Raw genomic sequence first — 8,831 nt, forward strand, 5'->3', positions numbered from 1 at the left:
GCTTTTGATGATTTATGGTTGGACATTCGCACCTACTTGCAGCCGAATACCACCTCTCCCGCTTTTGATGATGTATGGTTGGGCATTCGCACCTTTTTTTTTACCCATTTTTCAGGTATTATGGGTGGACATTCACACCTACTCACAGCCGAACACCTCCGCTCCCGCATTTGATGGTGTATATTCGGGCATACGAACCTGTTCTTACCCGCTTTTTACAAACCATGGTCGGACTTTCACACCTTCTAGTAGCTGAACAACTCCGCTCCCTCTTTTGATTGTGTACAGTCGGGCATACAAACCTGTTCTTACCCGCTTTTTACAAACTATGGTCGGACATTCAAACCTTCTTGTAGCCGAACACATCCACTCCTGCTTTTGATGATGTATGGTTGGGCATTCGCACCTTTTCTTACCCATTTTTCAGTAATTATGGGTGGATATTCACACCTTCATGCAGCGGAACACCTCCTCTCCCGCTTATGATTATGTGCGGTTTGATATTCGAAAATTTTCTTTCATGTTTTATAGCAATTATTGATGGACATTCATACCTTCTTGAAGCCGAACACATCCACTCCTGCTTTTGATGATGTATGGTTGGGCATTCGAACCTACTTGTTGCCCGTTTTTCATTAATTATGGGTGGACATTCACACCTTGTCGCAGCCAAACACCTCCGCTCCCTGTTTTGATCATGTATGTTTTGACATTCGCACCTTTTCTCACCTGCTTTTTACTATTGTCGGCCAATCACAGCTTCCTCTCCACCATACTTGTATGGTAGGAAATTCTCACCCACTCTCATCCGAAGACCTCTCCTCCCGCTTTTGTTAATATTTAGTCGGGCATTCGAACCTTTTCTTACCCACTTTTTACAAATTATGGTCGAACATTCACACCTACTTGCAGCTGAATACTTCCGCTCCACCTTTTAGTGATGTATGGTTGGCATTTGCACCTTTTGTTACCCTCTTTTTATACTTATTGCTGAAGATTAAGTTGTTCTTTCTCAAACTTTAATTTTTTTTTAATTGTTGAAACTTGATTTGAAGTGGATAAATAAGGAGGACAAACAGTTTTAAGTCACGCTGATAGAAGAAATTAATTTTATAGCAAAATCTGTATTTCGTCATATGTCGAGAGATGCTTATTGCTGAAGAAGTTCTTTCTCATTCTACAAAGTACAACGTTGTTTATCGTTGAAACTTGATTACACATGAATAAATATGAAGGACAAAGCAGTCTTAACTTGGTTTGAGTTAATTAATTCGTTTTATAGGAGAATCCGAATTCGTGCTTATTTTCGGATTCCTGAAGAATGAGTCTGGTTCTTTCTCATAATACAAAGTTTGTTGTTTATTGTTGAAACTTCATCAGAAGTGAAGAAATAAATGAATGCCTATCAACAAATGTGGGATCTAAACTCTACTGCTTCCTCTAAAATAATTTCTTTTCTCAATTCAGAAATGTGTGTGTGTAAGTCACAACACCCGTGACACCAAAACGGCTTTCTTTTCTCTCTTTTCTCTACACTCTGCACTATGAGCACACACACCAAATCAGAAAGGCTTTTTTCTCTCTTTTCTACATTATGGACTGTGGGGACACAAAACCGCTCTCTCTTTTTTTTTTTGATTGTGTGCCAGGGCTTTGTCTCACGTATTAGATTATGCTTAAGATACGAATGGGTTTATCAGTCACATCAGAATCCATACATACTGATCCTCCCGTAATAAAATGGTCGGATCTTATCAAACACACTTTGTTTCTTGTGACAATCAAGTCAGCGAAACAGCGTATACATGTCAAGACACTGAATCAAGTTTGCCACAAGAACTCATAAGTTTGGCAGTATTGCTCTGCCGTCAGCAATCATACACCCATTTTATTTTCGTGAGACGTGCAGGCACCTGTTCATCTACTGTTCTATCACTATGAATTAGTTTATCTATTATCAATAAGGATACTTCTACAACTACTATCAAAGTATGTCCAGACTTCTTATGTTGTCAGTTGCTATATATGAATAAGTGGGTAGCTACTGACAAGCATTAAGCATGTCACACAGCCCAAACATATAACATTTCAGGACACACCACACAGTTAACAACCACAGTGAAGTGTCAAAGCCCAAACATTCAACAGGACACTTACACAACACATTCAAATCAAACAGTCAGACAACATACAAGAACATATACCCCAGCCGGCATTGCTCCCTGCCTATTTTCCTACAGCTCACTATGTGTGCGCACACCTTTATTCACAAACTCTTCAACTTATACTCTTTTACGGAAGCTGCTACAGCTCGATTGGCCGAATACCCTTAGATCCTATTTCGGTGAATTTGACATCTGCCTTACATGTAACAGATTAGCGGTTTAGCAGTTTTAATTTAGTTTGAGTGAAGGAATTCATTTTATAGCAAAATCCGAAATCGTGAAGCACTCATGAAAGTAAGCTTATTCTCGGATTCCTGAAACTTTAGATTTGCTCTTTCTTTTACTGCAAAGTACAACGTTGTTTTTTTTGTTTAAATCTTTCTAGACATGGTAAATATGAACGACAAAGCAGTTTTCACATAGTTTGAGTGAAGGAATTAATTTTATAGATAAAATCCAAGAGTCTGCAGAGAAAAGAGAGTGAATGCGAAGTAGACTTTAACACGGCTATGGAGCGAGCCGAGTGTCGGCTAACCGGGAGAATTGCTTGAAAGAAACGCGACACCGAATGAGCGGTCAGAACAAAGCCTCAATACGGGATTCTCGTGGTGTTTTTGTTGCTGCCTTGTCTTTTGCATAGAGTAAAAGACAAGGCAGCCATCGAATAGGGCCCGATTGTTCCTACTTGGTCAGCCGAGGAGCAAGGGGGGGGGGGGGGGGGGGGGGGGGGGAGGGGCAAGCGTCTCAACCAAGCAAAGCTCACCATGGGGAAGGTGGCTATACCAACTAGCCTGATGCCCTGCTCCCGCAGTGACGGATAATCGTACTCTGGTTTCTCTTCATAACATACAAGTCTTTCGCCTTTTACTAAAGACTTCCGTGGAGAGCAGCACTAATGAGTTGTTTCTATTATTGGCAGGCTTCACCTTTGCGGGTGAAGCCCTTTCTGTCTGTGCAAAAGAAATCTTGCTACTTTGCAGAGTGACTTCTCTAAGTAGAGTCGCCTTACTTGTTGCGACTGTGCCGATGTTCGAAGCTGGAGTGCAAAGTTTTTGCTTGAATGGTGCTTGCTGGAGCATGCGGGAGTGCAAAGTTATACCATTTAAAAGGGCTGAAGAGTGCTCAGTGCAGCGGGTGGGCGGAGGTGCAACGTGACACTCTGGCCACCTATGGCCATAAAAAGAACACTGCTACAAGTGCGCATTGTGCCAGCAAGGGCCCTCGGACCTGAAACAGTGGACAGTTATCGCTTCTCGGCCTTTTGGCTAAGATCAAGTGTAGTATCCGTTCTTATCAGTTTAATATGTCCTCTATACGAGGGACAACATATTAAATGGATTTTTAAGAATAGGAGTTGAAAAAGAAGCTTGCTCCGTTCACTCCAAGCCTCGACCCGGTACTGCAGTGCCGCTGGGAACGGTGCGCTCTCCTCTGCTCTTGTGAAAAAGCAAACAGCGGTGCAGGATGGAAGTTTCAGGGAGCCCAAGATGAAACTTTCTTTTAATCTGCTGAGAAAAGAGAGTGAATGCGAAGTGGACTTTAACACGGCTCTGGGAGCGAGCCGAGTGCGGGCTAACCGGGAGAATTGCTTGAAAGAAACTCGACACCGAATGAGTGGTCAGAACAAAGCCTCAATACGGTGTTCCCGTGGTGTTTGTGGCTGCCTTGTCTTTTGCACAGAGTAAAAGACAAGGCAGCCATCGAATAGATTGTTTCTACTTGGTCAGCCGAGGAGCAGGGGGGGGGGGCAAGCGTCTCAACCAAGCAAAGCTCACCAAGTAGGAACAATCGGGCCCTTTTCGATGGCTGCAACACCTGAAAGAGATATTGATGCGAGACCCGATCAAATGCTTTTTCAAAGTCTAAATTTAAGATGACAAGCCGGGTGTTTCTGTATCTAGCGTAATCAATGATGTCTCGAATCAGTACGAGGCTGTCGGTGAGTTGTCTCCCTGAGATGGCACAAGCTTGGTCTGGGTGAATTACCTCCTCTAAAACAGAGGACATCCGTGTCGCTAAAACCTTGCTAAAAAGTTTACAGTCAAAGTTTAAAAGTGTGATGGGCCTCCAATTCTTTAGGTCAGTCTTATCATTTTTTTTATAAAGTAGAGTCACTATTCCCACTCTAAAACTGTCAGGCAGTCGGTCGAGTTTTTCAAAATCTTTAAAAACATCTAAAATGTCTGATGATAAAAGGTCCCAATAGGTCAGATAGAATTCTGCAGGAAGCCCGTCTAAACCCGGAGCTCGACTTCTCTTAAAACCTGTTAGGCATTTTTTTAACTCTAAAGCAGTAAAATTCTGTGTCAAGTGTGCATTCTCTTTTACGGTTTTGTCAACGAATTTTAAGATTTCTGCCGATGTTTCCAAGTGCACTGGTTTCTCTTTGTACATGTTACTATAAAAGGTATGTACAGTTTCAATCATCTCTTGTGTGGATTTTGTTAAAAACCCATCTTCTCTTTTTAGATTTTGAATACACTCCTTTTTATTTATAACTTTCTTTCTTTTTCACCTTCCTCAATTTCCTGCTCCCTGCTTCTTACAAAAATTCCTTTACTCTTTATTTCTGCTAAAACTGACATTTCCTTTTTGACATCTTTGATTTCTTCTTTAAAGTCTATGCCACACTGATTTAGTTTAAAGTAGCGCTTTAAGCGTTTATGTAGTCCCATCATACATCTATTCTCTTTCCTTTTTTTTACGTTTACCTTGCTGTTTAAAAAAAGTCTGGGTCGTTTCCTTCACCATTTCCCACCATTGTGCATGTGTTTCGTAGAGGTCTTGAAGGGTCTGCCACTCTTTATAACATTCCCTGTACTGACTGACTATGATTTCATCCTCCAACAGGGAACAGTTGAGTTTCCACAGACCACTTCCTACCGTCACACCAGAAGGGGGTGAAAGGGTGCAGGAGAGCATAAGGTGGTCTGAAAAGAAAACAGGGGTTAATCTAACATCAGTGGGTGGGCAATCTCTAGTAAAGAAATAATCAATGCGAGAGGCTCTGGTGCCATCATGACTAAACCAGGTGAAGCCCTCCTCTCTGGGATGCATGGTTTTAAAAACAGTCAGTAAGCTTAAAATCCCTGCATATGCCCTGAAGTAAAATCGAAGTCTTATCCACTTTAAAATCTACCCCTGCTCTTTTTCTATCTTTCCTGCTCAAGATACCGTTAAAATCCCCTCCTACAACTAAAGGTACTTGCCCTAGCATGTAAAGCTGTATATCTTCTAAAAGGTCATACCATTCATTTTTTCCATTGAAACCATAAATATTTAAGAGGTTAAAGTCTTGCCCCATAAAATTCAAGTGTGCTAAAAGTGCCCGTCCGTCTCTCACCACTGTGCTACCTTTCACCAGAACATGCGGATTTTTAATTAGAATGGCCACACCATCATTTTTATTTTGATTTGAGCAACTCCATATCGATAAATGGGGCCACATTTCCTCCCATTGTCTATGGTTTTTTAAAAAAGGTAGTCCACATTCTTGTATTAAAAACACATCTGATTTAATGGAGTCTAAGAAGGATAAAATACTCTGGGCTCTTGTCTTTGATTTCACACTTCTCACATTTAGTGTTGAGAAGGTGAGAACCATTAAAAGCATAAAGGAAAGTAGGTATGTCATTTTCGTTTTTCTAAGTTATCAAAACAAATTACACACAGGTTATTTCTTGGGAAACTAGCTCTTCCTTCATTTCTTTAGGTGAAAAGTGAGTAGGGTGATCTATATTTCCTTTTCGGACTCTCGGTGTTGGCCTCTGACGCAATGTTGCATTTAACTTTGAGTCCCTGGGGGTTGATTGCAGAGCTGAAGTTAAAAAGGAGACCTCATTTGGTGAGTCGGAGGGGAAGACTCTAGGTTCTTCCACTGAAGAACTGTCTGAAAGGGACCTAACCCTTCCCCTCTTCTCTGATACCACTGGGGAATCAGAGGCTCAGATGTCGTCCTCTTCGGCTGTTGACCTTCGGGGAGGTGAGTATCTTCACTAGACTCACCTGTCTGCTCTTCCTCCTCATTTAGCGTAGCTCCACCCTCTGCCTGTGAATTCTCACAGACTTCAACACTGAGTGGTGAGGCCTCTACAGGCCCCTCCCCTTTTTGCTCCTCACTTCCAATCCAAGCTTTTGGCGGGAAGTTTGAATTTATTGGGTCAACCTCTTCACTTTGTTCACCAACTGCCACCTTTGGTCCTTCTCTTTGTTGGCTTGACTGTGGCTTTACCGTCTTTAATTTGTTGGCAAAAGATTTAGGGCAATCTCTGAAGAGGTGATTTAATTCTCCACAGAGATTACATTTCCTGCCATTTGGACACTCTCCAAAAGTTTGCCCAATTTCTCTGCTCTTCCCACATAACACCTTGGTACAAGCCTCAACCAGGTGCCCATGCTCACCACACTTGCGGCAGAACTTGGGCTGCCCCTGGTAGTGGATGTAACCTCGGTTTTCAAGGTGGCCAGAGTGTCGCCCACCTGCTGCACTGAGCACTCTTCAGCCCTTTTAAATGGTATAACTTTGCACTCCCGCACGCTCCAGCAAGCACCATTCAAGCAACAACTTTGCACTCCAGCTTCGAACATCGGCACAGTCGCAACAAGTAAGGCGACTCTACTCAGAGAAGTCACTCTGCACAGTAAGAAGATTTCTTTTGCACAGACAGAAAGGGCTTCACCCGCAAAGGTAAAGCCTGCCAAAAATAGAAACAACTCATTAGTGCTGCTCTCCACAGAAATCTTTAGTAAAAGGCGAAAGACTTGTACGTTATGAAGAGAAACCAGAGTACGATTATCCGTCATTATCTGTGATTAAACGTCACATCAGGCTTGTTGGCATAGCCACCTTCCCTATGGTGAGCTTTGCTTGGTTGAGACTCTTGCTCCCCCCCCTTGCTCCTCGGCTGACCAAGTAGGAACAATCGGGCCCTATTCGATGGCTGCCTTGTCTTTTACTCTGTGCAAAAGACAAGGCAGCAACAAAAACACCACGAGAATCCCGTATTGAGGCTTTGTTCTGATCGCTCATTCGGTGTCGCGTTTCTTTCAAGCAATTCTCCCGGTTAGCCCACACTCGGCTCGCTCCCATAGCCGTGTTAAAGTCTACTTCGCATTCACTCTCTTTTCTCAACAGACTCTTGGGATTTTATCTATAAAATGAATTCCTTCACTCAAACTATGTGAAAACTGCTTCGTCCTTAATATTTACCATGTCTAGAAAGATTTAAACAAAAAAAACAACGTTGTACTTTGCAGTAAAAGAAAGAGCAAATCTAAAGTTTCAGGAATCCGAGAATAAGCTTACTTTCATGAGTTCTTCACGATTTCGGATTTTGCTATAAAATGAATTCCTTCACTCATACTAAATTAAAACTGCTAAACCGCTAATCTGTTATATGTAAGGCAGATGTCAAATTCACCGAAATAGGATCAAAGGGTATTCGGCCAATCGAGCTGTAGCAGCTTCGGTAAAAGAGTATAATTTGAAGAGTTTGTGAATAAAGGTGTGCGCACACATAGTGTGCTGTACGAAAATAGGCAGGGAGCAATGCCGGCTGGGGTATATGTTCTTGTATGTTGTCTGACTGTTTGATTTGAATGTGTTGTGTAAGTGTCCTGTTGAATGTTACATGTTTGGGCTTTGACACGCTTCACTGTGGTTGTTAACTGTGTGGTGTGTCCTGAAATGTTATATGTTTGGGCTGTGTGACATGCTTAATGCTTGTCAGTAGCTACCCACTTATTCATATATAGCAACTGACAACATAAGAAGTCCGGACATACTTTGATAGTAGTTGTAGAAGTATCCTAATTGATAATAGATCACTAATTCATATTGATAGAACAGTAGATGAACAGGTGCTTGCACGTCTCACGAAAATAAAATGGGTGTATGATTGCTGACGGCAGAGCAATACTGCCAAACTTATGAGTTCTTGTGGCAAACTTGATTCAGTGTCTTGACGTGTATACGCTGTTTCGCTGACTTGATTGTCACAAGAAACAAAGTGTGTTTGATAAGATCCGACCATTTTATTACGGGAGGATCAGTATGTATGGATTCTGATGTGACTGAAAAACCCAGTCGTATCTTAATCATAATCTAATACGTGAGACAACGCCCTGGCACACGATAAAAAAAAAAAAAGAGAGAGAGTGGTTTTGTGTCCCCACAGTCCATAATGTAGAAAAGAGAGAAAAAAGCCTTTCTGATTTGGTGTGTGTGCTCATAGTGCAGAGTGTAGAGAAAAGAAAGCCGTTTTGGTGTCACGGGTGTTGTGACTTACACACACACATTTCTAAATTGAGAAAGGAAATTATTTTAGAGGAAGCACTAGAGTTTAGATCCTACATTTGTTGATAGGCATTCATTTATTTCTTCACTTCTGATGAAGTTTCAACAATAAACAACAAACTTTGTATTATGAGAAAGAACCAGACTCATTCTTCAGGAATCCGAAAATAAGCTCTATTTTATGAGTTATGCACGAATTTGGATTCTCCTATAAAACGAATTCATTAACTCAAACCAAGTTAAGACTGCTTTGTCCTTCATATTTATTCATGTCTAATCAAGTTTCAACGATAAACAACGTTGTACTTTGTAGAATGAGAAAGAACTTCTTCAGCAATAAGCATCTCTCGACATATGACGAAATACAGATT

At 41.5% G+C, this 8,831-nt stretch overlaps 3 non-coding genes across 3 annotated transcripts; 2 read left to right on the forward strand and 1 right to left on the reverse strand.

Moving 5' to 3' along the window:
- The first annotated feature begins 2,988 nt into the window (after window positions 1-2,988).
- On the forward strand, window positions 2,989-3,102 carry LOC140286113 (U5 spliceosomal RNA). The gene has a single exon (XR_011911002.1). It is a non-coding gene; the product is annotated as a U5 spliceosomal RNA (small nuclear RNA).
- A 308-nt stretch (window positions 3,103-3,410) lies between these two features.
- Window positions 3,411-3,595, forward strand: LOC140286106 (U2 spliceosomal RNA). The gene has a single exon (XR_011910997.1). It is a non-coding gene; the product is annotated as a U2 spliceosomal RNA (small nuclear RNA).
- Window positions 3,596-6,841: 3,246 nt separating this feature from the next.
- On the reverse strand, window positions 6,842-6,955 carry LOC140286123 (U5 spliceosomal RNA). Its single transcript, XR_011911011.1, has one exon. It is a non-coding gene; the product is annotated as a U5 spliceosomal RNA (small nuclear RNA).
- Window positions 6,956-8,831: the final 1,876 nt, after the last annotated feature.

This window comes from Leuresthes tenuis, unplaced genomic scaffold, assembly GCF_036924035.1.
Source record: "Leuresthes tenuis unplaced genomic scaffold, fLeuTen1.0.hap1 SCAF_73, whole genome shotgun sequence".
NCBI classification, from domain to species: domain Eukaryota; kingdom Metazoa; phylum Chordata; class Actinopteri; order Atheriniformes; family Atherinopsidae; genus Leuresthes; species Leuresthes tenuis.